The sequence below is a fragment of the Oncorhynchus masou genome, chromosome 17 (assembly GCF_036934945.1).
Source record: "Oncorhynchus masou masou isolate Uvic2021 chromosome 17, UVic_Omas_1.1, whole genome shotgun sequence".
NCBI classification, from domain to species: Eukaryota; Metazoa; Chordata; class Actinopteri; order Salmoniformes; family Salmonidae; genus Oncorhynchus; species Oncorhynchus masou.
The window spans coordinates 4,866,153-4,887,937 of NC_088228.1; the positions used below are offsets into that span (position 1 = coordinate 4,866,153).

A 21,785-nucleotide genomic window follows, 5' to 3' on the forward strand; every position below is an offset into this window, starting at 1 on the left:
CCTGTCTGTCTCAGTGCTCCCATGTCTACCCTGTCTCTCAGTGCTCCCATGTCTCTCCCTGTCTACTGTCTCAGTGCTCCCATGTCTCTCCCTGTCCTGTCTACTGTCTCAGTGCTCCCATGTCTCTCTCTGTCTACTGTCTCAGTGCTCCCATGTCTCTCCTGTCTACTGTCTCAGTGCTCCCATGTCTCTCCCTGTCTGTCTCAGTGCTCCCATGTCTCCCATGTCCCATGTCTCTCCCTGTCTACTGTCTCAGTGCTCCCATGTCTCTCCCTGTCTACTGTCTCAGTGCTCCCATGTCTCCCTTCCTGTCTACTCCCATGTCTCTCCCTGTGCTCCCATGTCTCTCCCTGTCTACTGTCTCAGTGCTCCCATGTCTCTTCCTGTCTACTGTCTCAGTGCTCCCATGTCTCTCCCTGTCTACTGTCTCAGTGCTCCCATGTCTCTCCCTGTCTACTGTCTCAGTGCTCCCATGTCTCTCCCTGTCTACTCCCATGTCTCAGTGCTCCCATGTCTCTCCCTGTCTACTGTCTCAGTGCTCCCATGTCTCTCCCTGTCTGTCTCAGTGCTCCCATGTCTCTTCCTGTCTACTGTCTCAGTGCTCCCATGTCTCTCCCTGTCTACTGTCTCAGTGCTCCCATGTCTCTCCCTGTCTACTGTCTCAGTGCTCCCATGTCTCTCCCTGTCTGTCTCAGTGCTCCCATGTCTCTCCCTGTCTGTCTCAGTGCTCCCATGTCTCTTCCTGTCTACTGTCTCAGTGCTCCCATGTCTCTCCCTGTCTGTCTCAGTGCTCCCTGTCCTCCCTGTCTACTGTCCCAGTGCTCCCATGTGTCTTGAGACCCTGGCCATGCCAGTGTCTGGTCCCATGTCTCTCCCTGTCTACTGTCTCAGTGCTCCATGGTCTAGAGTGCTCCCATGTCTGTTTGGCATCGACTGTCTCAGTGCTCCCATGCGTCTGTCTCAGTGCAGCCCAGATGGGCTCCCATCTCTCCCTGTCTATCTCAGTGAATGTGTCTACTGTCTCAGTGCTCCCTGAGTCTCATCCCATGTCTCTCCCTGTCTGTCTCAGTGCTCCCATGTCTCTCCCTGTCTACTGTCTCAGTGCTCCCATGTCTCTCCCTGTCTAACTCAATGTCTCTCCTGTCTACTGTCTCAGTGCTCCCATGTCAAGTCTCCCAGTGCTCCCAGGTCTACTGTCTCAGTGCTCCCATGTCTCTCCCTGTCTACTGTCTCAGTGCTCCCATGTCTCTCCCTGTCTTTCTCAGTGCTCCCATGTCTCTCCCTGTCTACTGTCTCAGTGCTCCCATGTCTCTCCCTGTCTGTCTCAGTTCTCCCATGTCTCTCCCTGTCTACTGTCTCACATGTCTCTCCCTGTCTACTGTCTCAGTGCTCCCATGTCTCCCCTGTCTACTGTCTCAGTGCTCCCATGTCTCTCCCTGTCTCCTTCATCTCCCATGTCTCTCCCTGTCTACTGTCTCAGTGCTCCCATGTCTCTCCCTGTCTACTGTCTCAGTGCTCCCAGTCTCTCCCTGTCTACTGTCTCAGTGCTCCCATGTCTCTCCCTGTCTATTCTCACCCATCATCAAACATCATCCCTGTCTAACATTTTGTCTACTGTTTTGCTCCCATGTCTCTCTTGTCTACTGTCTCAGTGCCCAATCAACCCTTCTCAGTGATCCCATGTCCCCAGGATGACAAAACACTCTCTCCCATGTTAGTCTGTCTCAGTGCTCCCATGTCTAACTGAATCTGTCTCAGTGCTCCCATGTTTCCCTGTCTAGGGTCTCAGTGCTCCCATGTCTCTCCCTGTCTACTGTCTCAGTGATCCCATGTCTCTCCCTGTCTACTGTCTCAGTGCTCCCATGGTATCTGTCTCAGTGATCAGTCTCTCCCTGTCTACTGTCTCAGTGCTCCCATGTCTCTCCCTGTCTACTGTCTCAGTGCTCCCTGTCTGTGTCTCTCCCTGTCTCTTCCTGTCTACTGTCCAGTGCTCCCATGTCATGTCTCAGTGATGGTCTATCTGTCTCAGTGCTCCCATGTCTCTCTGGCCAGTCTATGTCTCAGTGATGGTATCTGGCCCCAGGGTCTATGTCTCAGTGCTCCCATGTCTCTCTCTGTCTACTCTCAGTGATCCCATGTCTCTCTCTGTCTACTGTCTCAGTGCTCCCATGTCTCTCCCTGTCTGTCTCAGTGCTCCCATGGTCTACTGTCTGGTATATCCCATGTGTCTCTCTGTCTGGTATCTCAGTGCTCCCAGGTCTCTTCCTGTCTGTGTCTCAGTTCTCCCATGTCTCTTCCTGTCTACTCTCAGTGCTCCCATGGTACTATCAGTGCTCCCATGTCTCTCCCTGTCTACTGTCTCAGTGCTCCCATGTCTCTCCCAGTCTATATCTCAGTGCTCCCATGTCTCTCCCAGTCTACTGTCTCAGTGCTCCCATGTCTCTCCCTGTCTACTGTCTCAGTGCTCCCATGTCTCTCCCTGTCTGTCTCAGTGCTCCCATGTCTGTCTCAGTGCTCCCATGTCTCTCCCTGTCTGTTCAGTGCTCCCATGTCTCTTCCTGTCTACTGTCTCAGTGCTCCCATGTCTCTCCCTGTCTGTCTCAGTGCTCCCTGGCCTGTCATAAGAAGTGTCTTGAGACCCTGGCCATCCATCTGAGGCCAGGGTAGCTGTTTGTTGACTTCACCCAGGCATCTGAACAGCCAGATGGGATCCCCTTCATCATCAGGAAGTGTACCTCTGAGATCGAGGGCAGAGCACTCAACCTCAAGGTAAAACCAAGGTTAGAAACAAGAGAGGGAGAAAAAACAGCCTGCAGTCTAACTTTGATTTCTAAATGTGAGGTAAAATAATGTTGGGAAGTTAGCTATCGCTAAAGACATCTTCCTACATAACGGGCACCTGCAATAACAGCGGTTCCTTCATCCTGGTCCCGGGGACCATAAAAGGGGTTCACAGTTTAGTTGTTGCCGTAGCAATACACTAACGATTCCACTCATCAAACATCATCAAACATTTTTTTGTTTTTGAATCCCTTTCAACCAATCCCAATCAACCCTTTACGTCCCCAGGATGACAAAACACTGTTAGAGCACTAACTGAATCTGGATGTTTGCTAGGGTATGTGTGATGGTATCTGGCCAGGGTATATGTGTGATGGTATCTGGCCAGGGTATATGTGTGATGGTATCTGGCCAGGGTATATGTGTGATGGTATCTGGCCAGGGTATATGTGTGATGGTATCTGGCCAGGGTATATGTGTGATGGTATCTGGCCAGGGTATATGTGTGATGGTATCTGGCCAGGGTATATGTGTGATGGTATCTGGCCAGGGTATATGTGTGATGGTATCTGGCCAGGGTATATGTGTGATGGTATCTGGCCAGGGTATGTGTGCTGCTATCTGGCGAGGGTATATGTGATGGTATCTGGCCAGGGTATATGTGATGGTATCTGGCCAGGGTATGTGTGCTGCTATCTGGCGAGGGTATATGTGATGGTATCTGGCCAGGGTATGTGTGCTGCTATCTGGCCAGGGTGTGATGGTATCTGGCCAGGGTATGTGTGTGTGTGTGATGGTATCTGGCCAGGGTATATGTGTGATGGTATCTGGCCAGGGTATATGTGTGATGGTATCTGGCCAGGGTATATGTGTGATGGTATCTGGCCAGGGTATATGTGTGCTGGTATCTGGCCAGGGTATATGTGATGGTATCTGGCCAGGGTATGGTGTGTGTGTGTGATGGTATCTGGCCAGGGTATATGTGTGATGGTATCTGGCCAGGGTATATGTGATGGTATCTGGCCAGGGTATGTGTGCTGCTATCTGGCGAGGGTATATGTGATGGTATCTGGCCAGGGTATATGTGATGGTGTCTGGCCAGTGTATGTGTGCTGCTATCTGGCGAGGGTATATGTGATGGTATCTGGCCAGGGTATATGTGTGATGGTATCTGTGTGTGACGGTATCTGGCCAGGGTATCTGTGTGTGACGGTATCTGGCCAGGGTATCTGTGTGATGGTATCTGGCCAGGGTATCTGTGTGTGACGGTATCTGGCCAGGGTATCTGTGTGATGGTATCTGGCCAGGGTATCTGTGTGTGACGGTATCTGGCCAGGGTATCTGTGTGTGATGGTATCTGGCCAGGGTATCTGTGTGTGATGGTATCTGGCCAGGGTATCTGTGTGTGATGGTATCTGGCCAGGGTATGTGTGTGATGGTATCTGGCCAGGGTATCTGTGTGTGATGGTATCTGGCCAGGGTATCTGTGTGTGACGGTATCTGGCCAGGGTATCTGTGTGATGGTATCTGGCCAGGGTATCTGTGACGGTATCTGTGTGTGACGGTATCTGGCCAGGGTATCTGTGTGATGGTATCTGGCCAGGGTATCTGTGTGATGGTATCTGGCCAGGGTATCTGTGTGATGCTATCTGGCCAGGGTGTCTGTGTGATGGTATCTGGCCAGGGTATCTGTGTGACGGTATCTGGCCAGGGTATCTGTGTGACGGTATCTGGCCAGGGTATCTGTGTGTGACGGTATCTGGCCAGGGTATGTGTGTGACGGTATCTGGCCAGGGTATCTGTGTGTGACGGTATCTGGCCAGGGTATCTGTGTGATGGTATCTGGCCAGGGTATCTGTGTGATGGTATCTGGCCAGGGTATCTGTGTGTGACGGTATCTGGCCAGGGTATCTGTGTGTGATGGTATCTGGCCAGGGTATCTGTGTGTGATGGTATCTGGCCAGGGTATCTGTGTGTGATGGTATCTGGCCAGGGTATCTGTGTGATGGTATCTGGCCAGGGTATCTGTGTGATGGTATCTGGCCAGGGTATCTGTGTGTGACGGTATCTGGCCAGGGTATCTGTGTGTGACGGTATCTGGCCAGGGTATCTGTGTGATGGTATCTGGCCAGGGTATCTGTGTGATGGTATCTGGCCAGGGTATCTGTGTGTGATGGTATCTGGCCAGGGTATCTGTGTGTGATGGTATCTGGCCAGGGTATGTGTGTGATGGTATCTGGCCAGGGTATGTGTGTGATGGTATCTGGCCAGGGTATATGTGTGTGATGGTATCTGGCCAGGATATGTGTGATGGTATCTGGCCAGGGTATGTGAGTGATGGTATTTGGCCAGGGTATATGTGTGTGTGATGGTATCTGGCCAGGGTATATGTGTGTGTGATGGTATCTGGCCAGGGTATGTGTGTGGTGTGATGGTATCTGGCCAGGGTATGTGTGTGCTGGTATCTGGCCAGGGTATATGTGTGATGGTATCTGGCCAGGGTATATGTGATGGTATCTGGCCAGGGTATGTGTGCTGCTATCTGGCGAGGGTATATGTGATGGTATCTGTCCAGGGTATGTGTGTGTGTGATGGTATCTGGCCAGGGTATATGTGTGTGTGATGGTATCTTGCCAGGGTATATGTGTGATGGTATCTTGCCAGGGTATGTGTGTGTGATGGTATCTGGCCAGGGTATCTGTGTGTGATGGTATCTGGCCAGGGTATGTGTGTGTGATGGTATGGTATGGTATCTGGCCAGGGTATGTGTGTGTGTGATGGTATCTGGCCAGGGTATGTGTGTGTGTGATGGTATGTGTGTGTGTGATGGTATTTGGCCAGGGTATGTGTGTGTGTGATGGTATCTGGCCAGGGTATGTGTGTGTGTGTGATGGTGACTGGCCAGGGTATGTGTGTGTGATGGTATCTGGCCAGGGTATCTGTGTGTGATGGTATCTGGCCAGGGTATCTGTGTGTGATGGTATCTGGCCAGGGTATGTGTGTGTGATGGTGATGGTGTCTGGCCAGGGTATATGTGTGTGATGGTATCTGGCCAGGGTATCTGTGTGTGATGGTATCTGGCCAGGGTATCTGTGTGTGATGGTATCTGGCCAGGGTATGTGTGTGTGTGATGGTGTCTGGCCAGGGTATGTGTGTGTGTGATGGTATCTGGCCAGGGTATCTGTGTGTGATGGTATCTGGCCAGGGTATCTGTGTGTGATGGTATCTGGCCAGGGTATCTGTGTGTGATGGTATCTGGCCAGGGTATCTGTGTGTGATGGTATCTGGCCAGGGTATCTGTGTGTGATGGTATCTGGCCAGGGTATCTGTGTGTGATGGTATCTGGCCAGGGTATGTGTGTGATGGTATCTGGCCAGGGTATGTGTGTGTGATGGTATCTGGCCAGGGTATGTGTGTGTGATGGTATCTGGCCAGGGTATGTGTGTGTGATGGTATCTGGCCAGGGTATGTGTGTGTGATGGTATCTGGCCAGGATATCTGTGTGTGATGGTATCTGGCCAGGGTGTGATGGTATCTGGCCAGGGTGTGTGTGTGATGGTATCTGGCCAGGGTGTGTGTGTGATGGTATCTGGCCAGGGTGTGTGTGTGATGGTATCTGGCCAGGGTATGCGTGTGATGGTATCTGGCCAGGGTGTGTGTGTGATGGTATCTGGCCAGGGTGTGTGTGTGATGGTATCTGGCCAGGGTATGTGTGTGTGATGGTGTCTGGCCAGGGTATGTGTGTGATGGTGTCTGGCCAGGGTATGTGTGTGTGATGGTGTCTGGCCAGGGTATGTGTGTGATGGTATCTGGCCAGGGTATCTGTGTGTGATGGTATCTGGCCAGGGTATCTGTGTGTGATGGTATCTGGCCAGGTTATCTGTGTGTGATGATATCTGGCCAGGGTATGTGTGTGATGGTATCTGGCCAGGGTATCTGTGTGTGGTGGTATCTGTGCCTGACGGTATCTGACATGGCTGTGATTTTGGGAGCTGGTATATTGTGTGTTCTTGTCCAGGGAATCTACCGTGTGAACGGTGCTAAGTCTCGTGTGGAGAAGCTGTGTCAGGCGTTTGAGAACGGCAAGGACCTGGTTGAGCTCTCTGACCTCTCACCCCACGACATCGGCAACGTGCTCAAACTCTACCTGAGACAGGTGGGACAGTCTAAATTCAAATGGGGATAAAGAGCATTCTTGTTTTACACCACTAGATCATTATAATGTAATAATGTACAACACATTTCCCAAAGATATTGATTGATTACTTGATTGATGAATATATTCTGTAGTTACCAGAGCCGTTGATCCTGTACCGCTACTATAATGACTTCATCGGATTGGCCAAGGAGAGCCAGAGGGTGATCATCGAAGAGAAGGCTGTAGCCAGGGCCCTCCTGGACCAGGGGCGGCCAGGGGGAGAACAACCCCGACCAGGGGGCACCCAGCCTGGGGTAGAGGGAGAGCAGCCTCCCCTGAGAACCAGCCAGCCTGGAGGAGACCAGCCCAGTATCAAACTCAATAGAGTCATCTTTAAGATTAGAGACCTGTTACGACAGCTACCGCCTGCAAACTACAAGACTCTCCGCTTCCTCATCGCACACCTAAACAGGTAAGAGATGGGTATATACCTACACACTACAGAACCTTTTCCTCGTAGCTCACCTACACACTACAGAACCTTTTCCTCGTAGCTCACCTACACACTACAGAACCTTTTCCTCGTAGCTCACCTACACACTACAGAACCTTTTCCTCGTAGCTCACCTACACACTACAGAACCTTTTCCTCGTAGCTCACCTACCCACTACAGAACCTTTTCCTCGTAGCTCACCAACACACTACAGAACCCTTTCCTCGTAGCTCACCTACACACTACAGAACCTTTTCCTCGTAGCTCACCTACCCACTACAGAACCTTTTCCTCGTAGCTCACCAACACACTACAGAACCCTTTCCTCGTAGCTCACCTACACACTACAGAACCTTTTCCTCGTAGCTCACCTACACACTACAGAACCTTTTCCTCGTAGCTCACCTACCCAGGTAAGATATGGGTAGAAATGCACAAAGGCACACACATACCAAACCAAGGTTATTGTAGTTTTGTGTTTTTATAAAAAAATGTTTTATTTTCAGTTTTCTGACTTGATTCACTAGGTTTTATTCAGTTTTATTTTGATAAAATACATTCCTATTTAATTTTGTTCTATAATTTCATTTCAGTTGTTGTGTTAGAGACAGACAGTAGCTTCTGCATGGGATGCTCAGAGTCATTTGTGTGTTTTGGGGAGGATGTCTGATTCTCTTGGACATTTCCGATGCAAAACCTTTGCAGTGGTTTTAGTGAATGTAGATGATGTAAACTAGTCGCTTGCTAAATGCACTCCTTAAAAATAACTTCTGCGTTCTCCATCTAGCTAGCTAGCTACTACTTTGTCTGCCAGGGATGTTGACGCTAGTGTAGGGTAGCAAGCTGATAAGGCCGTGACGTCATCGAATAAGGCCGTGACTCGCTTCCCTGTTCCATAGAGATGTATAAGAGATCATTATATGGAAATAACCCATTTATGGATGGACATTGCTATTGAGGGCCTCCACCATTTTAATGTAGTCAACTGGGTGGGGGTTTCCTATGGGTTGAGAGTGATCAGCCAATGATCAGAGAACATTGTCTTCTTCAAATTGGTTAGCCAAGCTGTATCACCGCCATCTAGTGGCTACAATAAATTAATGACAAGATTTGATTTAGTACTTCCAGACTTTTCAAAAATAAAAATAAGGAAATGTACTTATTTTTAAAGGTTGTCTCAATGGCACAGATACAATGTTGCCATCTCAATATATATATATATATATGCCCTGTTCTGACTGACGCAGGAACTTGTGCAGCCAGTTTTAGCATGGGCAGCACCATTGAAGACTTTCACCATTTTGAAGTAGTCAACTGGGTGGGACTTCCTGTGGGTTAAGGAAGGATCACATAATTCCATCCAGGTCATCAGGAGGGATCAGCCAATGAATTATCCTTTTGAGTAAAAACTTTCCATAACTGCAGGTGGCAGTAAATCACCATCCTGGTCTTTATACCTGTTCAGACAACAGCCTCCAGGGGGCAGTAAATCACCATCCTGGTCTTTATACCTGTTCAGACAACAGCCTCCAGGGGGCAGTAAATCACCATCCTGGTCTTTATACCTGTTCAGACAACAGCCTCCAGGGGGCAAAATCACCATCCTGGTCTTTATACCTGTTCAGACAACAGCCTCCAGGGGGCAGTAAATCACCATCCTGGTCTTTATACCTGTTCAGACAACAGCCTCCAGGGGGCAGTAAATCACCATCCTGGTCTTTATACCTGTTCAGACAACAGCCTCCAGGGGGCAGTAAATCACCATCCTGGTCTTTATACCTGTTCAGACAACAGCCTCCAGGGGGCAGTAAATCACCATCCTGGTCTTTATACCTGTTCAGACAACACCCTCCAGGGGGCTGTAAATCACCATCCTGGTCTTTATACCTGTTCAGACAACACCCTCCAGGGGGCTGTAAATCACCATCCTGGTCTTTATACCTGTTCAGACAACAGCCTCCAGGGGGGCAGTAAATCACCATCCTGGTCTTTATACCTGTTCAGACAACAGCCTCAAGGGGGCAGTGTGCACCCTTTCAGGTTTGTTTACCAACTCATAGAAGTTGTAGTAAAAGAAAACACATGCACCTTTGGGCTACTTCAAAATGGAGATTGCCTCAATAGCCATAATCTCACCCACCAGCCTCTGTCGAACGGGACTTGACTGGAAGCCTATGGCAGGAGAGGATAAAACAACCGCTGGTTTTAATTGGCTGATCTTTCTCTGTCCATCACTATCTAGCTCAAGCCTTAGAACCTCCCCCATCCAGAGGCCAGTATGGTTTTAATTGGCTGATCTCTCTGTCCATCACTATCTAGGACAACCCTTAGAACCTCCCCCATCCAGAGGCCAGTATGGTTTTAATTGGCTGATCTCTCTGTCCATCACTATCTAGGACAACCCTTAGAACCTCCCCCATCCAGGGGCCAGTATGGTTTTAATTTGCTGATCTCCCTGTCCATCACTATCTAGGACAACCCTTAGAACCTCCCCCATCCAGGGGCCAGTATGGTTGTTATTGGCTGATCTCTCTGTTCATCACTATCTAGGACAACCCTTAGAACCTTCCCCATCCAGGGGCCAGTATGGTTTTAATTGGCTGATCTCTCTGTCCATCACTATCTATTTGTGTTTGTGTGCATCTCAGTTGGCTTGTGCCATATGAATATTCTCTTTCTCGATAATTAACTTCCTTTTCTCTCAAATTCACAGCTTCGTTTTCTAGTATATTCTAAGAAGAGTCCAACACTTTTTCACAAACTACCAGTGGCAAGCCATCTCCTACAGAGATGTGTCCAACTATCCCCTCCATTGCTTTACGGTAGTCATAGTGTTCTGAATCGTTGCCATTGGTGCTGGGATAGTGTTCTGCACAACCACAACATCATTCTGCCTTTGCTGGCATGTCTTACCTTTTTCTATTTGAAGACAGTATACATCGTGTTACAGGACGACTAGCAGAGTTACGCTGACTAACTATTAGTATGAACGGTGATATCGAAGATGGTTCAATAGATCAGAAACTCCGGGGCCAGGTGTTCCCGCTACCTCAGTGGTTTAGAAACTCTGGGGCCAGGTGTTCCCGCTACCTCAGTGGTTTAGAAACTCTGGGGCCAGGTGTTCCTGCTACCTCAGTGGTTCAGAAACTCTGGGGCCAGGTGTTCCTGCTACCTCAGTGGTTCAGAAACTCTGGGGCCAGGTGTTCCTGCTACCTCAGTGGTTCAGAAACTATGGGGCCAGGTGTTCCTGCTACCTCAGTGGTTCAGAAACTCTGGGGCCAGGTGTTCCTGCTACCTCAGTGGTTCAGAAACTATGGGGCCCGGTGTACCTGCTACCTCAGTGGTTCAGAAACTCTGGGGCCAGATGTTCCTGCTACCTCAGTGGTTCAGAAACTATGGGGCCAGGTGTTCCTGCTACCTCAGTGGTTTAGAAACTCTGGGGCCAGGTGTTCTTGCTACCTCAGTGGTTCAGAAACTCTGGGGCCAGGTGTTCCTGCTACCTCAGTGGTTCAGAAACTATGGGGCCAGGTGTTCCTGCTACCTCAGTGGTTCAGAAACCCTGGGGCCAGATGTTCCTGCTACCTCAGTGGTTCAGAAACCCTGGGGCCAGATGTTCCTGCTACCTCAGTGGTTCAGAAACTCTGGGACCAGATGTTCCTGCTACCTCAGTGGTTCAGAAACTCTGGGACCAGATATTCCTGCTACCTCAGTGGTTCAGAAACTCTGGGGCCAGGTGTTCCTGCTACCTCAGTGGTTCAGAAACTCTGGGGCCAGGTGTTCCTGCTACCTCAGTGGTTCAGAAACTCTGGGGCCACATCTCTATGGCTGGAACAGTGTTACGTTGTGGAAGGCAGCGCGTCCGTCTAGACTAGATACACAGAGCCTTCAGGAAGTATTCACACCCCTTTACTTTTTCAACACTTTGTTGTGTTACAGCCTGAATTTAAATGGATTCAATTGAGATGTTGTACTGATCTACTCACGATAGCCCATAATGTCAAAGTGGAATTATGTTTTTAGAAATGTTTACAAATTTAATTGAAAATATGAAATGTCTTGAATCAATAAGTGTTTCAAACTCTTTGTCAAGGCAAGCCTAAATTAGTTCAGGAGTAAAAATGTGCTTAACAAGTAATATAATAATATATCCCATTTAGCAGACGCTTTTGTCCAAAGCGACTTACAAGTCGGCTGGGGCCACTACTTTTGCATATGGGTGGCCCCAGCGGGAATCGAACCCACGACGCTTGGCGTTGTAAGCGCCATGCTCTACCGACTGAGCCACACAGGACCCAAGTCACATAATAAGTTGCATGGACCCACTCTGTGTTCAATAATAGTGTTTAACATGATTTCTGAATGACTACCTCATCTCTGTACCCCACACATACAATTATCTATAAGGTCCGTCAGTCGAGCAATGAATTTCAAACACAGATTCAACACAGGTGAGGAAGGAAACCACTCAGGGATTTCACCATGAGGCCAATGGTGACTTTAAAACAGTTACAGAGTTTAATGGCTGTGATAGAACACTGAGGATGGATCAACAACATTGTAGTTACTCCACAATACTAACCTAATTGACCGAGTGAAAAGAAGGAAGCCTGTATAGAATGAAAATATTCCAAAACACGCATCCTGCTTGCAATTAGGCACTAAAGTGAAATTGCAAAAAATGTGTCAAAGAAATTAACTTTACAAAGTGTTGGGGGTGAATCCAGTACTACACATTACTGAGTACCACTCTTCATATTTCCAAGCATAGTGGTGGCTGCATCATGTTATGGGTATGCTTGTCATCATGAAGGACAAGTTTTTTTTAGGATTAAAATAAATGGAACACAGGCAAAATCCTAGAGGACAACCTGGTTCAGTCTGCTTTCCAACAGACACTGGGAAATGATTTCACCTTTTCAGCAAGACAATAACCTGAAACACAAGGCCAAATCTACACTGGAGTTGCTTACAAGACTATGTTGAATGTTTCTCGAGTGGCCTAGTTACAGTTTTGACTTAAAACGGCTTGAAAATCTATGGCGGGAGCTGAAAATGGCTGCCAAGAAATGATCAACAATTCAACTTGACAGAGCTTGAAGAAATTTTAAAGAAGAATTATGTGATATTGTACAATCCGGGTGTGTAAAAGCTCTTAGAGACTTACCCAGAAAGACTCACAGCTGTAATCACGGCCAAAGGTGATTCTAACATGTTCAACATTTGAACATCTTGGCCATGTTCTGTTATAATCTCCACCCGGCACAGCCAGAAGAGGACTGGCCACCCCTCATATCCTGGTTCCTCTCTAGGTTTCTTCCTAGGTTTAGGCCTTTCTAGGGAGTTTTTCCTAGCCACCGTGCTTCTACACCTGCATTGCTTGCTGTTTGTGGTTTTTAGGCTGGGTTTCTGTACAGCACTTTGAGATATCAGCTGATGTACGAAGGGCTTTATAAATACATTTGATTTATTGACTCAGGGGTGTGAATACTTAGGTAAATGAGATATTTCTGTGGGTTTTTTTCTTCATTTTTAATAAATGTGAGGGGGGAAAAAATGTAAAAACATGTTTTCACTTTCATTCTGGGGTATATTTTGTAGATTGGTGAGGAAAAGCCTGTGACGTGGATCACATCAAGCAGTTTCCCTTTCTGACTGTCTATTGTCAACACCAATCTCTCCCCTCCCCCAGAGACCCATATTAGCAAATCACATCCTTCATCTGTACATATTATTTTATATATTTTTTAATCTGCTAATATTGTATTAATATGTACCTCTTCTCTCAGAGTGACAGAGCAGGCGGAGGAGAACAAGATGACAGCCAGTAACCTGGGTATTATTTTCGGCCCGACGCTGGTCAAACCACGACAGACTGATGCAGAGGTTTCCCTGTCTTCTCTGGTTGATTACCCTTACCAGGTGAGTACCTGGAGACTAACCTTAACCCTACCAGGTGTGTACCTGGAGACTAACCCTACCAGGCGAGTACCTGGCGACTAACCCTTACCAGGTGAGTACCTGGAGACTAACCTTAACCCTACCAGGCGTGTACCTGGAGACTAACCCTACCAGGCGAGTACCTGCGACTAACCCTTACCAGGTGAGTACCTGGCGACTAACCCTTACCAGGTGAGTACCTGGCGACTAACCCTTACCAGGTGAGTACCTGGCGACTAACCCTTACCAGGTGAGTACCTGGCAACTAACCCTTACCAGGTGAGTACCTGGAGACTAACCCTACCAGGTGAGTACCTGGCAACTAACCCTTACCAGGTGAGTACCTGGAGACTAACCCTACCAGGTGAGTACCTGGAGACTAACCCTACCAGGTGAGTACCTGGGGACTTCATTTCGTTATCCAGTCTATGACCTATCAATAACTCTTGTAATGAAAAGCGCTATATAAATGAAATGTATTGTTATGATGTGACCTGTGACCTTTTACAAATCAAAATGATCACCGTAGTTTTTTTTGCTCCTTTATTTCCTGATGACGTTTATCCTCCCAGGCACTGATGGTGGAGTTGCTGGTACGTCACTTCCAGATGATCTTTGACGTGACCAGCCCCGTCTCCTCCTCTTCCTCCTCCTCCTCCACGGCGGACCAGACCTCCACCCGACTCACCCTTCAGGAGGAGCAGAGACTCAGCCTTCGCTCCGTCTCAGTGCTCGACATCAAGGAGGTGAAGAGGTCCAAGTGTCTTGAATGAGTCAATCATTTCGGCAAAGTCCGACCCATTGCAGAGGAGATGAACTGGAGTCTGAGGAAACCCACATCACTTAAGGGGTTATTTATTATATCAATCAAAGGTGGCAATTGTACGGGGCGGGTATGGTTATACGGGCGGGTATGGTTGTACCGGGCGGGTAAGCTTGTACCGGGCGGGTAAGGTTGTACCGGGCAGTTAAGGTTGTACCGGTCGGGTAAGGTTGTACCGGTCGGGTAAGGTTGTACCGGTCGGGTAGTTGTACCGGGCGGGTAAGGTTGTACCGGTCGGGTAAGGTTGTACCGGGCGGGTAAGGTTGTACCGGGCGGGTAGTTGTACCGGGCGGGTTGTACCGGGCGGGTACCGGGCGGGTAAGGTTGTACCGGTCGGGTAAGGTTGTACCGGGTAAGGTTGTATAAGGTTGTACCGGTCGGGTAAGGTTGTATAAGGTTGTACCACCTAAGGTTGTACCGGTCGGGTAAGGTTGTACCGGTCGGGTATCACCGGTCGGGTAGTTGTACCGGGCGGGTAAGGTTGTTTGTACCGGGCGGGTAAGGTTGTACCGGGCGGGTAGTTGTACCGGGCGGGTAAGGTTGTACCGGGCGGGAAGGTTGTACCGGGCGGGTAAGGTTGTACCGGTCGGGTAAGGTTGTACCGGTCGGGTAAGGTTGTACCGGTCGGGTAAGGTTGTACCGGTCGGGTAAGGTTGTACCGGTCGGGTAAGGTTGTACCGGGCGGGTAAGGTTGTACCGGGCGGGTAAGGTTGTACCGGGCGGGTAAGGTTGTACCGGGCGGGTAAGGTTGTACCGGGCGGGTAAGGTTGTATTTAAAGATTGACCACCTTGGTAAGAATCAATTGACTGTTTGGCTTTGTTGTGGTTCTTTTGTCGTTCCTAACCCTTTTGGCCTGTTACCAAGCAGAGCACCAAAGTCTGCAAGAGACACTCGTCAGTCATCCCATCCTCTCATATCCTGGATGAGGTGAAGACAGGAAGGACTGGACCAGACAGGAGAGAGTTAACAGCCCTGGAGAGGCTCAACGGCGTCGGCTCTGCTGGTGCTCCCAAGGTTTGTTTCTGAGTGAGAGAGGTAGTTAGTTATGAAATGTATTTGACAGAGGGACAGTGCATATTAATCATCATTGCAACATCAACAGGTTCAACGTCATTGCTAAAGTGTCAGAGTTAGGAATCAGCAGCGAAGCTCATTTCTGTCTGTTTTGTCCCATAGGTGCAGAGGTCTACCCTTGTGTTTGGCCGTCCCAGCATCAATCTGTCCTCCTCTACCTCCTCTACGGCCCCTCGGGTCCAACTTCGCTCCCAGCGCTCGAGAATACTGTTCCGACCAATCAGCATGCCCTTGGAGCGCCTGCCCCTCCCCACCCCCCCCCAGGTCAACACCCATCACTTTAATAGGTTTTTTTAGGAAAATATACTGGAATTGTCTTGTGATGGTTTTTAATGTTGTGTAGTATTGCTCTTTTACATTTCTGTGGCTGTCAGTATGATAAACCGTATTTCCTTTAATATTAATAAAGTACACTCTCATCTCTCAGGTCGTTGAGAGGAACAACCAGAACACCAACGACGCCGCCATGTTGGATCCCACCGCTGACTCCATCACGGAGTCGGCCGAGCCGGAGAAGGAAACGCCTCGGATCGGTGAGGGGTCAAGGGTCAGTACCTACTTTATCACACCCTTCAATCCCCAGGCCGTGCAGCGTAGGACCTGGGACAGGAAGTACAAACACTACGATGTCACGCCGCGCACCGCCATGATCATGGCTAATTTACCACCTGCCGGTGCTGGCCCCGGGACGCAGCCGACAGGGAAGCAGCCGACAGGGAAGCAGCCGACAGGGAAGCAGCCGACGATGCCGACACAACCATCCGTATCTGAGCCGACGACCTCTGCTCTCCCATCCAGTGGAAGTGTCGGCACCATATTCCCCAACAGCCCTTACACGTTGTCGGGGAAGGCTGGCCAGGCGTCCAGAAGAGACAGAGAGGAGACAAAGGACAGGCCTAACTCTGCTGCTGGAGGTGGTGGGGAGACTAGAACCTCTACCAACTCCCCCATAGCGTTCAGACAACCAAGGAACCTGCAGCCTCCGCCCGGAACCTTCTACAAGCCTCCTGGTGGTTCTTCAGCCACGAGAGGCTGGCCATCATCAAGTACCTCTGGTACCACTAGCCCCATCAATATGTCCCCAACTCCTACTGTTAAAACCTCTTCCCTAACCTCTCCTACTGTTAAAACCTCTTCCCTGACCTCTCCCACTGTTAAAACCTCTTCCCTGACCTCTCCCACTGTTAAAACCTCTTCCTCGACCACTCCTACTGTTAAAACCTCTTCCCTGACCTCTCCCACTGTTAAAACCTCTTCCTCGACCACTCCTACTGTTAAAACCTCTTCTCCTACTGTTAAAACCTCTTCTCCTACTGTTAAAACCTCTTCCTCGACCACTCCCACTGTTAAAACCTCTTCTCCTACTGTTAAAACCTCTTCCCCGACTTCTCCTACTGCTCTCCTCCTCCTCGCTTCCTCCCATTCCTCCACCATTCCTATGGTTACCACCTCCACCCTTCCGACCTCAAACCTCCCCATACACTGTCCACAGGACTCAGTGGACAGCTCTGTTAGTGTTGACCCTGAGGTTGAGACCTCCGCTGACCTTCTACCCCCCCGGTCCCCTCCCCCCAGCAGCCCAGAGGACCTCAGCCCCACTGAGGCCAAACCGCTGGACCAAAGACTGAGACCCCGGCCCAAACCCAGCGCTCCCCGGCGAGGCCCACTTTGTCTGAACCGTAATGTCATCGCACACAGCTGGGGACACAGAAAACAACAACAGCCAGCAACAGCATTGGCCAAGACTTCCTAATGATAATGGTCACGTTCCTGCCCGACGACATTGCAGACGTGTGCCAGGCCTCACCACGCCTGAAATAGGTACTGTCAGCTATAACCGCGTCATACGACATAGCCGTCAACTGCACAGTCCGTGACGTGGCACACCGCCATAGGCAGGCATTACTTTACATCAACCAATCTCTTTCCTCCCTTTGCGTGGCTCTAGGGAAACAGGGGGTGATTGTTGGGGGGGAAAACCCCAACAGTGCGCAGTCTTGAATTACTGTTGACGTCTGTAAGCAGGAAGTCTCCCCACTGTGGATGCTGTCATATTGCCGTGTCTCCTTCTACAGCCCAAATAAAACAGTTTTTTATATATATGTGTCTATAAATCATTTCTACAGTTTGTATCTCTGTGCCAGATTGTATATTGGGAAAATAACTATTATTTTGATGTCAGAAGGAGTGTGAAAGTGTTACCTACATGTGTTTAATATATTATAGTGTTGGGCCAGTAACCGAAAGGTTGCTGGATCGAATCCCTGAGATGACAAGGTAAAAATCGCCTCTGAACAAGGCAGTTATAACCCACTGTTCCCCGGGTGCCGAAGACGTGGATGTCGATTATGGCAGCCCCCCCCCCCCAGCACCTCTCTGATTCAAATGCGGAGGAAACACTTCAGTTGAATGCATTCGGTCGTACAACTGACAAGGTATCCCCTCCTTTCTACGTTCTATGATGAAGTCAGAACAAACAGACGCAGAGGCTGGTCCATCCTAATCCAATATACTTCTCAAAGCACTATACAGAATCCCACCATCTGCAATTCATTCAATTCTGTGACAATATTGTCTGATGTCCTGGTCAACACTGCCTGTTACATCTGATGTCCTGGTCAATACGGCCTGTTACATCTGATGTCCTGGTCAATACTGCCTGTTACATCTGATGTCCTGGTCAATACTGCCTGTTACATCTGATGTCCTGGTCAACACGGCCTGTTACATCTGATGTCCTGGTCAATACTGCCTGTTACATCTGATGTCCTGGTCAATACTGCCTGTTACATCTGATGTCCTGGTCAATACTGCCTGTTACATCTGATGTCCTGGTCAATACTGCCTGTTACATCTGATGTCCTGGTCACATCATGATGTCCTGGTCAACACGGCCTGTTACATCTGATGTCCTGGTCAATACTGCCTGTTACATCTGATGTCCTGGTCAATACTGCCTGTTACATCTGATGTCCTGGTCAATACTACCTGTTACATCTGATGTCCTGGTCACTGTTACATCTGATGTCCTGGTCAACATCTGATGTCCTGTTACATCTGATGTCCTGGTCAATACTACCTGTTACATCTGATGTCCTGGTCAATACTGGCCTGTTACATCTGATGTCCTGGTCAATACTGCCTGTTACATCTGATGTCCTGGTCACCACATCTGATGTCCTGGTCAATACTACCTTACATCTGATGTCCTGGTCAATACTGCCTGTTACATCTGATGTCCTGGTCAATACTGCCTGTTACATCTGATGTCCTGGTCAATACATCTGATGTCCTGTTACATCTGATGTCCTGGTCAATACTACCTGTTACATCTGATGTCCTGGTCAATACTGCCTGTTACATCTGATGTCCTGGTCAATACTACCTGTTACATCTGATGTCCTGGTCAATACTGCCTGTTACATCTGATGTCCTGGTCACCACTGCCTGTTACATCTGATGTCCTGGTCAACACTGCCTGTTACACATTAGAATCAATTTGTAACTAATTCAATCGGCCATTACAGACCTCAATATATTCTACCTGCCATCTCATTACAAACTGTACGTTTTACTTTTTTTGGGGGGGTGGGTGGGGGGGGGTTCTCAATGAAATCATGTACTCAGTTCTTGTAGTCATGTTAGAGAGAAGCAATTAATTAGTTCTATTGGGAATGAAATACAATTTTAGTTTTTTTGTTTTATACAATGAATTATACAGTGCACGTGTTCTTGTTCTGGATGTAGGGATTTGTTTCTATCCACACGATGCACTTACTTAATTCAGGTTCAATGTTGTTTTTTCAAATGTATTGTATTACATTCCACAGTGAATGGATGGAAGCCTTGTTTTTTTTTACCCAGAGTCCTGTTCAGATTAGCATCTGATACCTCATGTCATGTCTTTGTACGTACCTGGTTACGTTTTATATGTGTTACTTTGAAACTGCTCGTTTTGTTGCGTTCAATTATTTGTCAACGTCTCGTGACCATACAGAAAGACAATGCAAAAATACAGCAAATTAAAAAGTACAGTTGACATTTAAAGTTTTGTTATTAGCAAATGTCCAATTAAGTCGTTAACAATTAACAGAGTCTTCAGAAACTATTCATAAACCCGTTGATCTTTCCACATTTTGTTCTTACAGCCTGAATTTAAACTGGATTAAATAAAGATTCTTTTGACACAGGCCGACACGATGTCAATGTATGTTGTTTTTTTTTGTTGTCAATATTATTGTGTCAATAAGTATTCAACCCATTTTTGTAATGGCAAGCCTAAATAAGTTCAGGACTAACATTTTTACTTAACAAGTCACATACGTTGCATGGACTCACTCTGTGTGCAATAATAATGATTTTATTTTTGAATGACTACCTCATCTCTGTACCCCACACATACAGTTATAGGTATAAGCATTCAACAGGGATGCCGGCCCATGTGGACTCCAATGCTTCCCCACAGTTGTGTCAAGTTGGCTGGATGTCCTTTGGGTTGGTGGACATTCTTGATGTCACACAGGAAACTGTTGCGGGGGAAAATCCTGTTGCTGGACTCATCTTGGGCCTGAAGAATGTATCCTCCAATCAAATGGGCTGTGCTACCTGGGACTGGTCACCTGTCCCTATTTTAATGGGCTGTGCTACCTGGGACTGGTCACCTGTCCCTATTTTAATGGGCTGTGCTACCTGGGACTGGTCACCTGTCCCTATATTAATGGGCAATGTGCTACCTGAATGGACTGGTCACCTGTCCCTATTTTAATGGGCTGTGCTACCTGGGACTGGTCACCTGTCCCTATATTAATGGGCTGTGTCTACCTGGGACTGGTCACCTGTCCCTATTTTAATGGGCTGTGCTACCTGGGACTGGTCACCTGTCATCTGATGTCTATTTTAATGGGCATGTGATACCTGGGACTGGTCACCTGTCCCTATTTTAATGGGCTGTGCTACCTGGGACTGGTCATCTGTCCCTATTTTAATGGGCTGTGCTACCTGGGACTGGTCACCTGTCCCTATTTTAATGGGCTGTGCTACCTGGACTGGTCACCTGTCCCTATTTTAATGGGTTGTGCTACCTGGGACTGGTCATCTGTCCCTATTTTAATGGGCTGTGCTACCTGGGACTGGTCACCTGTCCCTATTTTAATGGGCTGTGCTACCTGGGACTGGTCACCTGTCCCTATTTTAATGGGCTGTGCTACCTGGGACTGGTCACCTGTCCCTATTTTAATGGGCTGTGCTACCTGGGACTGGTCACCTGTCCCTATTTTAATGGGCTGTGCTACCTGGGACTGGTCACCTGTCCCTATTTTAATGGGCTGTGCTACCTGGGACTGGTCACCTGTCCCTATTTTAATGGGCTGTGCTACCTGGGACTGGTCATCTGTCCCTATTTTAATGGGCTGTGCTACCTGGGACTGGTCACCTGTCCCTATTTTAATGGGCTGTGCTACCTGGGACTGGTCATCTGTCCCTATTTTAATGGGCTGTGCTACCTGGGACTGGTCACCTGTCCCTATTTTAATGGGCTGTGCTACCTGGGACTGGTCACCTGTCCCTATTTTAATGGGCTGTCACCTGTCCCTATTTTAATGGGCTGTGCTACCTGGGACTGGTCACCTGTCCCTATTTTAATGGGCTGTGCTACCTGGGACTGGTCACCTGTCCCTATTTTAATGGGCTGTGCTACCTGGGACTGGTCACCTGTCCCTATTTTAATGGGCTGTGCTACCTGGGACTGGTCACCTGTCCCTATTTTAATGGGCTGTGCTACCTGGGACTGGTCACCTGTCCCTATTTTAATGGGCTGTGCTACCTGGGACTGGTCACCTGTCCCTATTTTAATGGGCTGTGCTACCTGGGACTGGTCACCTGTCCCTATTTTAATGGGCTGTGCTACCTGGGACTGGTCACCTGTCCCTATTTTAATGGGCTGTGCTACCTGGGACTGGTCACCTGTCCCTATTTTAATGGGCTGTGCTACCTGGGACTGGTCACCTGTCCCTATTTTAATGGGCTGTGCTACCTGGGACTGGTCACCTGTCCCTATTTTAATGGGCTGTGCTACCTGGGACTGGTCACCTGTCCCTATTTTAATGGGCTGTGCTACCTGGGACTGGTCACCTGGTCCTGGGACTGGTCACCTGTCCCTATTGTAATGGGCTGTGCTACCTGGGACTGGTCACCTGTCCCTATTTTAATGGGCTGTGCTACCTGGGACTGGTCACCTGTCCCTATTTTAATGGGCTGTGCTACCTGGGACTGGTCACCTGTCCCTATTTTAATGGGCTGTGCTACCTGGGACTGGTCACCTGTCCCTATTTTAATGGGCTGTGCTACCTGGGACTGGTCACCTGTCCCTATTTTAATGGGCTGTGCTACCTGGGACTGGTCACCTGTCCCTATTTTAATGGGCTGTGCTACCTGGGACTGGTCACCTGTCCCTATTTTAATGGGCTGTGCTACCTGGGACTGGTCACCTGTCCCTATTTTAATGGGCTGTGCTACCTGGGACTGGTCACCTGTCCCTAT

The 21,785-nt window shown here is 48.7% G+C and overlaps 1 non-coding gene and 1 pseudogene across 1 annotated transcript; one reads left to right on the plus strand and one right to left on the minus strand.

Annotated features, from left to right (window-relative positions):
* Positions 1 to 17,346, plus strand: part of LOC135558087 (rho GTPase-activating protein 29-like) — a 72,345-nt pseudogene extending 54,999 nt beyond the window's left edge.
* Positions 11,631 to 11,706, minus strand: trnav-uac (transfer RNA valine (anticodon UAC)). Its single transcript has one exon. It is a non-coding gene; the product is annotated as a tRNA-Val (tRNA).
* Positions 17,347 to 21,785: the final 4,439 nt, after the last annotated feature.